The sequence below is a fragment of the Mastomys coucha genome, unplaced genomic scaffold (assembly GCF_008632895.1).
Source record: "Mastomys coucha isolate ucsf_1 unplaced genomic scaffold, UCSF_Mcou_1 pScaffold6, whole genome shotgun sequence".
In the NCBI taxonomy this organism is placed as follows: domain Eukaryota; kingdom Metazoa; phylum Chordata; class Mammalia; order Rodentia; family Muridae; genus Mastomys; species Mastomys coucha.
In genome coordinates this window covers 57,767,160-57,779,459 of record NW_022196912.1, presented here as the reverse complement: position 1 = coordinate 57,779,459, position 12,300 = coordinate 57,767,160, and positions in this window count along the sequence as shown.

Sequence of the window (12,300 nt, the reverse complement as noted above, 5' to 3'; positions counted from 1 at the left end):
TTGGTGATGTGAGGGTCATTGAAGTACAGTCTTATTACAATGAAATCAAATGTCTAAAAATTGTTCTTGTTTTGGTCTTGTACCACAGTAAGAGCCAAGACTTTAAACTCTACTAAATACAAAACAAACAAAAGGTCTTTATATATTCATGTTCATTTAAGAAAATACTAGTAGCAATGTATTATTTTTAAGTATACAATTAATGTTTGGAGTTAATATGTTAAAATTTATATTGAGAAAAATGTATTTTCACTATTGCTGTAGATGAGCATCTACATAAGACTGTTAAATTGATTGTTGTTTTATATCAAACAACTTTGAAAATACTTATTTGTATTGTTATAATATTTTATAAATTTTAAGGAGTATGACAAAAAAGATATTGTAGGTATTGATGGGGGGGCTCTGGGAGGAGTTGGTATACAAAAGGGAAACAAGAATGTGATTTAATTCTATTTAATTAAAATATGTTTTTAAATGTTAACAAATTCAGATCAATTGAAATTATGTAACTTTTTTCATCATAATGCAATAAAAGTTTTTAAAAAAATAAATAAATAAATTTATTATGTAGTTATTAAATTAAGTTTGTTATTCATAGTTGATAACCATGAGACTGTAAACTACAACAAAGACTAAGAAGATGATATGTATTTTGTTTTATTCATTCATTTTTATTGTATATATATTTATATATGTATATGTGGATACATTTATATGTACATACATATGAATGCAAGCTTTAATATGCAAAGTATCTAGAATCTATCACACTTATTCATAGAAGAAAAAGCAATACAAAATAAATGTCAGCATTTTATGAGTCCTCCAGAGAGTTGAGGTTGTAGTATAAATACTACCCCAAAATCAAAGAAGTGGGAAGAGGTTGCCTCAAGAAAAAAATTAGCAATTGAAATCCACCTATCTGGAGAAGATGCTGCTGGAGCCATAATCATTGAGTATGATTATGATGAACTGCCAGAGGCAGATTATAAACAAATAGAAAGTGGGAGAACACAAGAGTCAACAAGCTTTGATTGGCTTTTTCTCCCAGAATCTTATAAAGTCTCTAATAGAGAATTTTTGGACAATCTGAAAGTGGCTATGGAAGGGGCGAAGAAACCACTTGGATGTAAGCCTAGGGCATTCTCCATAATAAATACCTGTTCTCCAGAATCAAGTTCTGTATGAAAGCCAGCAGGAAAGGGACATTCCTTCCACTGAAACCTACAAGAGGCTCCCTTTTTACCTAATTGGAGGCAGATAGATAACATAGAAAGTAAAAAGAAAAAGGAAGAACCATGAAATAGGGAAGAACATGATTAATCTATAATAGTCACTATGAAACTTTTATGAACATCAAAGTTTTGACTCAGGTCCACTAAAGTACTAAATTCCATTTTTAATACTATAGAATACTCACCATTCACATACTTTGTCACTCCACCAACCCTGTTTCAGCACAATAATAGTGGATTATAGGTCAGAGTGCTCTGATATACAGATTCTGAGAAGTATTTTGGGAAGCCTGATGTAAAAGGAAGAATTAGGAAGGCAAAGAGACATTTAAAGCCTATAGATCTATTGTTATAGGTGTTCAAGTCCAGAGGATACTCCATTAAAATGTCAAGATGATCATCAGAGAAGATTCTTCCTGCAGCTACTGGAACAAATACAGAGATCCAGACCAGACAATATGCAGAGAGTGAGAGACATCAAAACACTCACCAATAAAAGGATGTCTCAAAATTCCTTCCTACACAGTCCAGAGAACCCTGCAGAAGAATAAGGAGAAAAAGTATAAGAGTTAGAAGACATTAAGCAAACAGGCCTTCTATACACAGCAGAACCAACGCACATTTGAACTCATAGAGACTAAAGCACCATGCAATACATCATACATGAGTTTGCACCAGATGGGTGAAAAAGTGGTCACACATCCCCATCCCTAATCCAGAAGCTATTTCCAATAAATACCACTTGCAAATGAGAAATTAGTTTTCTCCAAGGGAGTCTCACTGGGGAAACAAATTACTCTTAAGGGTAGACTACAAGTCCAGCAGTAGATGGCCAACAGAAAATTATCTCAATTGAATTTTTGAAGGTTGCTTGTCTTGTCTTATAATGCCATGTTAGAGTTTTTCATTTTGTTTTTGTTTGTGTATGTGTGTGTGTGTGTGTTTGTTCACTTTTATTTTAGCTATTTGTCCTACAGACTTTGCATATACATTAAGGCTTCTAGTTTTAAATGGAGGCATCCTCATGGAGAAAGGGGGGTGGGGAGGAGGTATGGGATGTGGAACGGTCGGAGGGTGGACCAGGAGGGGGTAATAGAATCTGGAGTGTAAAAAAATAAATAAAAGACAAAAAAAAGAAAAGTATTTTCCCTATGTAAAGTTATGATGGAAAAATGTAATTAACATGTAGCTGAAAGTATTTAATATATAAAATGTAATAAAATACAAAGTTGAATTTAAAATAATCATATAGACTATATATTAAAACATTAAAGTATAAAGTTTATGTATATGTAATATATGAAATATAAATTCCTATGTATTCATGTATAATTATAAACCTAGATTCTTAAAATATTGGAAAAACACAATGTGCATACATAAGAGAAAATTTAAGATAGATAATAAATTAAAACTTTATTTTATGAGGTTCTGCCGATGCAGATGTAGATGCTTGCTTCCAACCATCAGACTGAACTCAGGGACCTGGGTGGGGAAGTTGGTGGAAGAACTGGAGGAGCGATTGCAACCCCACAGGAAGAACAATTTTGGCTGGTCTAACCACCCAGTGCTCTCAGAGACTACACCACCAACCCAGGAGTGTACAGGGAGTGCTCCAGAGCTCCAGATATATGTATCAGAGGATGGCATTGTCAACGGGAGGGAAGGCCCTTGGTCCTGTGGAGGTTTAATGCCCCAGTGTAGAGGGATGCTGGAGTGGTGGGACAGGAGTGGGGAGGGGAGCACCCTCATAGAGGCAAAGGGGATAGTGGATAGGTATGGAGCGGTAACTGGAAAGTGGGATATCATCTGAGATGTAAAAGAATGAAATGATACTCAGTCCAATGGATGGCTGTGAGCCTCTACTTCTGTATTAGTCAGGTACTGTCAGGGCCTCTCATGAGACAGCTATATCAGGCCCTTGTCATCCAGCACTTGCTGGCATCGTACAGGATTCCCAATGAAGGAGCTAGAGAAAGGACCCAAGGAGCTGAAGGGTTTGCAGCCCCTTAGGACAAACAGGGACTAAAACTCTAACCAAAGAGTACACATTGGGGGACTCATGGCTCCAGCAGCATGTGTATAGCAAAGGATGGCCAAGTCGGTCGTCAATGGGAGGAGAGAGGAGAGGCCCTTGGCCCTGCGAAGGTTCTATGCCCTAGTGTAGGGGAATGCCAGGGCCAGTAAGCAGGAGGGGTGGGATGGTGAGCAGGGGGAGGGAGGAGAGAACAGGGGTTTGTTTTAGTTTGGGGTTTTGTTTTGTTTTGTTTTTAATTTTATTTTTTTCTTTCTTTCTTTCTTTTTTATTGTTTGGAGAGGACCTGGAAAAGGAGATATTGTAAGTAAAGAAACATCTAGTTAAAAAAAAAAAAAGAAATGATAAATTAAAAATAAAAAAGAAAGAAAGAAAATAATAAAAAGCATTAAAACTGGTAATTTCTTGGTTGCTAGGAAATTTATCTATATTTGACCTTTGAACTAGAAATATAAAAATCTTGAAATCCTGAAAAACATAAAGTCATGAAAAAACTTTTTTTAATCACAAATTACAGTAGACAGATAAGTACCTTTAAACAAAGCAAAACTGGTATGTTTAAATGTCATTAGACTTAAAGAGTATAACAAGATAAGGGAAGTGAAAACAGTAGTTATAAACACAAATGCCAAAATAAAGGATGATATTCAAAGAAGAAATGATAATGTGCTTCATAATTATATCAATCAGCTCCTTAGGCAGAGAAATTTGTTACTCAGACTGCTCAAGAAAAAACAATGACAAAAAAAATAAATATTAAAATACCAGTCATTAGTAGATTACAATAAGATGTAATTTTATGTTTAGAGATTTTCAAAATTATAATAATCAAATATAAGAAAATAAAATCTGAATAAATGTAGTATATGTGTTATATAAGTGACTCAAGATTAAGAGAACCATCAGAAAAGGTAGAGGCAGGCACTCTTATGCAGGAAATTCCACATTAATTAATCTATTAGACTATCAAAAGAGATGGGCAATGAATAATTTTTTTCATTTTATAAGGTATGCATAACTTTAGTATTAGAAACAAATGTAGTGCCTCCGAAGAAAATTCTAAACAAATTTTACTATAGTTGGAAAATACTTAGGAGCCAGTTGTGATGTTATATATAATATTATACAAATGTACAATATTAGCAATTGGAAAGATGAGACCAGGGAATCAGAATTGAGTCAGCTTGAGCAATACAGTAAGCTCAAGGCAAACTTGAGTCCCGGGAAGACATGTCTCAAAACCAGGGACTTGGGATGTAACTCACTGGTAAAGTACTTGCATAATGTACTCACGGCTCTGAGTTCATTCCACAGTTCCCTCTCTGCAGTGGTGGGTAGATGGGTTTGGGGGTGGAAGTGGTGAATTCAGCAATGCAAGCATAGGCCAGTAACAAGACTTTATAATATGAATCATCACTATATTGTAGGAGAAAAATACTACGTTCATTACATACGTTTGGAATATGAAAATTGGTAATGATTCCAATAAGTGTTACAATCTAAATTAAAATAAATTAATTACAACTTTAACAAGTTCTATATTATTTCATAAAAATATCATTTGTACCAAAACTGTTATGTAAATTTGATGATCTTACATGTAAAACTTCAGTTTTTGTGGTTTGATCCTATAATTTTAGAATTCATGAAAATATTAAGTTCCTAAAGATAATTTAAAACCATGTAACACCTACTTTTCTAAAAACCTGAAATATAAGGTTCCATAATGAATGCAATATCATATCTAAATGATATCAGAATAAGAAAAAGTCAAGTAAAAAGTTCTACCACATAATGCAATCTAAAAATAAGCCAAAGTATATGTATTTTGTTTTCCTATGAAAACTGGACATTTTAGTACAGTGTGGGAAAAAATTTTTAGTAAGCAACATTAGCACAGATGATGTTCTGCTTACCCTTTGTTGCTCTGATAAAGCATGCTCACCAAAAGCAACTTAAAGAAAAAATTTCATAGGCTTTCAGTTCTAGAACGTAATCCTTTAAGGTAAGTCAGGGCAGAAACTCAAGGCAGGAATCTATAAGCATGTACCACAAAGGAATGCTGCTTTCTGGCTTGCTCTCTTGCTCATATTAAGCCAGCTCTTTTATATATCCCAGAACCACCTGACAAGGGATTGCCTTGTTCAAAGTGGACTTGGCCCTCCCACATCAATCATCTCTCTCACAGCTGTGACCACATGCTCTTCTGATCTGGGCAATCTCTCAGTTAAAACTCCCTCAGATAACTCTAGGTCAGTGGTTCTCAATCTTCCTAATGCTCAAACCCTTTAGTAAAGTTCCTCATGTTGTGATGACCCCCAACCATAAAATTATTTTTGTTGCTACTTATAAACCTAATTTTACTACTCTTATGAACATCATTTATAACTAAAATTTGTACAGAGGGCTCCCTTTTAGAAGATCCTGAATGTATTTTCTATCTGCTTATGTAAAATAGCAGGCACAGTTGAGATAATACAGTGATTTGTTTTGTTTTGTTTTTTTACCAGTTATGAAGTCATATGTATCAATTATTTAATATTTGGTAATTGCTGATCTTTTATTTGAATACTAGTCTCTAGAATTCCTGCTCAATATTCAGTTCCGCTGTTTAGCTTCTGGTCCTTTAGGGATGATGCTGGTATGTTGTCTATGCAATATGTGTGAGGATATAAGTTTTGTACAAATAATAGCAGCCCTGCAATGCACACTGTTTCTTCCTTCATTGTTTCACTGTTTGGATGTTATCAAATTCAAGCAAAAGTATGAAATTATACTGGTATATCTAGTGGAAAAATATACCCCATCTTAAAATCAAATTATATAATAAGAGACATAGAAAATGTGATCCTTTCTTTAGGAAGCTAAATTCTGGTCCCCGATTAATTTAAACTACCTAAGACAGTCACTACCCATAAACATCAATATAATCAGCACTCTAAGATAATCTATACAATAAGCTTTTATATTTTAACCAAAATTTAAAAACACATGTAGGCTTGGATTTTCTAAAACCTACTTTTAATACAGGCTCCCAAATGCTTCAATCTCTCTTCTAGCCCACCATCCAAAAAGGCAGGGGAGAAAAGATGGTAAATAAGACAAAAGGATATGGACCTATTTCAATGTAGTTCTTTGAGGTGATTCCAACCTCTGTTTGTCAGGATAACAGCAGTCCATTTCAGGAGTGTCAGGATACTAAACCAAAATCAGCAGTGGTGGCATGATCCAGTAGAAACAGCCAGACCTCCACTGGATTGGCACAATTCAGTAAGGGTGACCAGGATCAGCCTGGATGCTAGGAGTTCTCTGAGTGCCTCTCTTAACAAAGTGAAGAACAGCCAAGTCAAAGACTTGAGACCAGTGAAGCATTGCAAGGCTAGCTATGCAAGCACACCGTCACTGTCTGTAGAGTTCTATTTATATTCTCTTCAAACATCCCATATCATCCTACAGGTCTTGCCTTAGCAAAGCCCCACAAGAGTCTGCATCATCTGACATATCCAGAAACTTCCACTTCAATACATAATAAATTCTTTTACTAAATCTGGTCCAGAAATTTTTAAAAGCTGCTGTTATCACTCAGACAATTGTCTAAACACATATTATTTTGTCAGTGGACATTCAATCATAGCAGGAAGGTAAAGCTGTTGTAATAAGAAATATTAGTTGTACATCACCAGCATGAGTGAGTCGAAGCTTCTCCCTTAGGCATTTTTCACATGTAGTAGCAGTATACCTTTATTTTTTCACTCCAAATAAAATGTGAGGAACATGGGATGTTCAAATAGTGGAGAGAACTGAAAATAGGATAATATGCAATGATTGACAAAACTAAGCATCTTCAAATTGGTGAAAAGCATACAAGAAGTATTTTAATTTTCTCCTTGTGTAACAGTCAATTCCCTGAGGCAGCAAACATGTCTTTTTTGTGCCTTTGCCACACTTGAACACTGTGATGAGTACATAGTAGGCCATCAGTCAATATTGACTGCAGTTCTTCATCAATAAGTATTTCTTATCTAGTGTTTATTACTTAGTAGGAGTACAGAAAATGACATATAATCCTGTAAGTCTGTGAAAATCTATGACTCTGTCCCCAAGAATATATCACCTATAAATTAATCATTAATATGATAATTAATTTTATAATTTCTTTACAATTTTTATTGTTCATTTTTGAGGTTATTATATGATTATATCATTTTCTCCCTTCCCTTTCTTCACTACCAGGTACCTTTCTTTGTTGGCTTTTAAGTTGGTAGCTATTTTATACATTAATTGTTACATCCAGTTGGCTCAATTTTTATAATGTTGCCTATATGTGTGCTTTCAGGACTGACCATTTTGTGTGGGATAAACAATTGGTATGTTCTTCCATGGGGCAGATTACTTCTCCCCTACCCCTCAGCACTCCTTAGTTGCCTATAGTATTTTGTGAGGCCTCATGGGTTTTCCCCTGTTCACTTAAGCATTGTTGTCCTTGTTCACCTCCTGTTTGGACAGTCATGTTAGTGAGACTATATGAGTGTTGCTTCTGGCATTACTAGGAAACAAAATATCACAGAAAATTTTCTAACCCTCTGGTTCTTAAAATCTTTCTGAATTCACACATACACACACATGCACACACACACACACACACACACATACACATACATGCATGTATATAAGCTGTGTGTGTATGTGTGCGTGTGTGTGGAGGTCTTTGCATGAAGATGGAAGCAAGAAAACCTCAGTTGTACCTCAGGTGCTGTTTATATAAGGTTTATATATATTTGTGTATGAATGTTGGCGGGAGTTACATGTAACATGCACATGTGTATGTGGTATGTCTACATGGGTATGCATATGTGCCTGCATGTGCAGAAGACAGGGGTCAACATTTGGGAGTGTTCTTTAATCACTATCTACCTACCTAAGAGTGGCAACAGTATTTTACCCTCTGAGCCATCTCATAGATACCACTTTATTTTTGAGATAGGATCTCTTTGAAACCAGAGCTAACTAATTACCTAGGCTGACTAGATGGTGAGCTCTTGGGATCCTCCAGTCTCTGCCTCCCAGTGTTGATGTTACAGATGCATGCCATGTGTGCTTAGAATCAAACTCAGGTCCCATGCTTTTGTGGCAAACAATTTATCCACTGAGACTCCTCTACAATCCTACCTTATTTTTTGACACGAAGTCTCTTTGTGGGACTTGGATTCACCCATTAGTATAGACAGACTAGCTGACTTACTAGCCCCAGAAATTTACTTTTCCCTAACCACTCTACCCCTGAGATTACATGCATACATCACCATGTCAAGATGTTTTTATAGATTCTAGACTCAAATTCACCATGTTGTATATACATGGAACTTTATCAATTGAGCTATCTCCTACTTCTATTTTCAACTTTTGTAAGATTAAATGTCTTCTATTCTTTATGTGAGTTAACTCATTGGTACCTTTTGGGAAACTGATTTACTTAATATAATTTTTCCATGCAGTCTTTGTTGGAATTTCCATTGTTGTAAAGAGACACCATGACAAAGGGAGCTCTTATAAATGCAAACATTTAATTGGACCTGGCTTACAGTTTCAGAAGTTCAGTCCATTATCATCATGGTGGGAAGCATGGTAGTGTCCAAGCAGACATGATGCTGGAAGAGCCAAAAGTTCCACATCTTGGTCTAAAGGCAAGAGCAAGAGACAATTTCTTCTACAAGCAGTAAGGAGGAGATTATCTTTCCATACAGGGTGGAGCCTGAACACAGGAGTCCTCAAAGCCTATCAATGATATACTTCCTCCAACTAAGCCACACCTACTCCAACAAGGCCATACCTCCTAATAGTGCTACTTCCCATGGGCCAGGCATATTCAGATCAGCACACATACCTATTCATCATTATCACAAATGACAGCATATCTGGATGGTATCCTATTGTGATTATAAGATTATATATATTCATATGTATGGTTGTATTCGTAATTAATTAAGAATATTCTAAGTTGTTCTCACTTTAAGGCTGTAAATGGGTTATATTCTCATCTATAGTGAATGAGTGAATTCCTTTTTCTCCAATTCTTTGCCAGCATTTTTAGATGTTCTGATAACAACCTTTCTGAGGGGTAAAAAATCAAGTCATTATGGTTTTTAATCTATAAACCCATTTATAACAATTTATAACTATTTATAACCACTAGAGAATGCTTATAATAACTTCAAATGAAGTTGAACACTACTTGATTTACAATGTCATTATTTTTAAATAATATTTATTTGTTGGAAAATGTATATACATATGCAGTATATCTTAATTAAAATCCAGTCCCCCATTCACTCCCAACTCCTCACAAGGCTTTTTATCACATTTCCTTACAAACTCCATGTTCCCTTTTTTTATTTATGTATATATTTATTTTAAACCACCGAATCTAATTAATAGTTCCCATGTATGCATTGTGTGTGGTCATCTACAGAAGCATGAGCTACCACCTCATAGAAAAGTGACTTTCCATTCTCTAATTCCCATCAACTTCCAATAGTTCTTCAGTTAGGAATGCTTTCAGGTAGCTCCTTCCCATCCACACTGGACTTTTTTTAAAAATATATTCATTTATTTATTTGATATATGTGTGTATACTGTTGCTGTCTTCAGGCACAACCAGAAAAGGGCATCAGATCCCATTACAGATAGTTGTGAGTCACCATGTTGTTGCTGGGAATTAAACTCAGGACCTCTGGAAGAGCAGTCAGTGCTCTTAACCACTGAGCCATCTCTCCATCCCCACTTTTAACTGGCTTAATCTTGTGCAGATCACCACAACTCTTCTAAGTTGTTCATGTGTGCAACCGTCAAGTCATGTCAAGAAGACAGCATTTTGCAGCACTTTTTATTCTTCTGCTACCTCTTCTATGATGTTCTCTGAGCCTTGGAGGAGATGGGGATAGATTGATGTAGATTTCCATTCTATAGATGAGCATTCACAGTTATTTATTCTCAGCACGTTAAACAATTATGACTATCTGTTTTAACCACTGCCAATGCTATAAGAAGCTTCTCTGACCAAGGTTGAGAGTAGCAAACATCTATGTGTATAAACAAAAGTAAACAGAAGGCAATTTGACAACTTGACCATTTTTGAAAACAGCAACAGTAGGTTTACTCCTAGGGCCTTATACCTCCCTAACCATGAGTTTTGACCATGTTTATAGAAAGAAATGAATTCTTTCTTGAGCAGTAGGCCCCAAATCAAATCAAGGGCACAGTTGGTTACTCCCCAAAATAATCTTGCCACTGTTTTACCAGTAGGTAAATCCTGCCTGTCAGTTCAGTATTACAAGATTCAGAGTCCTATTCTAGGTAACACCATTGATTTTTTTTTTTAACAGCAGCCTACAAAACACCTTAAAGCACGACTATAAAAGCCAGCAGGAGCCAGTTTGGTGGTTTAGAGTGTTTAGAGTTCAGTGTAATGGACCACTATTACAATGTATTATAATAGATTTTTTAAAGCAAAAAAAGAATAAAAATAAATAAATTTATAGTGGATGATTTAGACCAGTTTGTGTCAGTAAATTTACTCACCATTATACTTTGATATAGGCTTCTGTCTTACCTATGAGGAAGACATAAAAAATTAATTTATCTACTACTATGAAAATAAAATGTTTGGAAACAATTGTAAATCAAAACTGAACAGTTTATAATCATAAGAATAAGATTTTTTAATTTTTATTTTGATTATATAGTCTTCTGCAAATCTATCAACTCTCAAATATGAGTAATTTCAATTAAGTGTCTAAATAGATTAAACAAAAGTAATATTACTTTAGCTCTTTTCACTAAAGGATACTTAATCGTTAGAGAATTTGTTGTTCATGGTTTTCCTCAAAAAGCAAAGTAAATCAATTTATCTATAAAAAATAGAAATTGGAGACAAACTGATAAAAGTTACTCTGGGTGCCTTTGTCACAAGAAAGGTGGAAGGAAAAACTACTAAGGATCAGACTTTCAGTTATGAAAGTAGGAAAAAGTTTCACAAAACAGGAACCAGAGTAGATGTGAGGCACTGTGAACCCCAAGAACAACAAGAGTCCCATGAGGAATTTGTAGACCTTTTTTGGCTCCCAATCTACTCTTTTCTTCTGACAATGAGTACCTGCAACTGGTATTCTCCCTTTCTAGAGGCCTTGCTTCACAAATGGCTGTCTATCTCATACCTGGTTTGTCATCATTCCTTGTATTTCTGCTCAATCTTGTAAACATGGAAATATAAACATTCAACTCAATGTCCTCCCTGTTTATAACAGTAGTCACACAAAAATTGCCCAGGAATAATCTTTAAGATGTACATTATAACTGACCCAGTTATCTGTTTGTGTGATGTTATATCCAAGGTTCCTCTTGTGTATCCTATTCTTGGCTCTCTATCATGATCTAACTGGCAGTAAATGGTACCATATCTTAGAGGATGTAGCTCTACCATGATGCCCAACCCACTAAAGATGGTTGTATTGGGTTTGGGAAAATACTATGTGTTATTTATAAAGATTATTATTGAACTAAATAGTTCATAGATTTGGTTGCTAACAAAATATCTTGCCTCTTCTACATGATAATCCAACAAAGGAAAAGATATTTAAGTCTGCTACAGAAAGCTAACAATGTGCTGACTCATCTGGTCTTCAACTGAACTGCTTTCAATTGACACTCTTATTCAATGAAAGTGACAATTCAATTGACTCATGTCTTCCCTAAACATCGTTCCAAATGAAGAGAATTAGGATATACCTTTTACATAGCTTCATAAACTTCTCATTTTCAATAAAATAATTCAAAAATCAGTTATCTAGAGAATAGTCAATGTCAGTCAAGAGCCTTAGCATTATGTACAATAGAAAGAATGCATATGACTATAAAAATGTACCATTAAATATTGAACATTAACCTAATAAAAGCATCCTCACATGCTAGAAAACAGATGAACTGCAAAACCTCATGCAAAGGAAAGACAGACATAGAGGACTTATATTT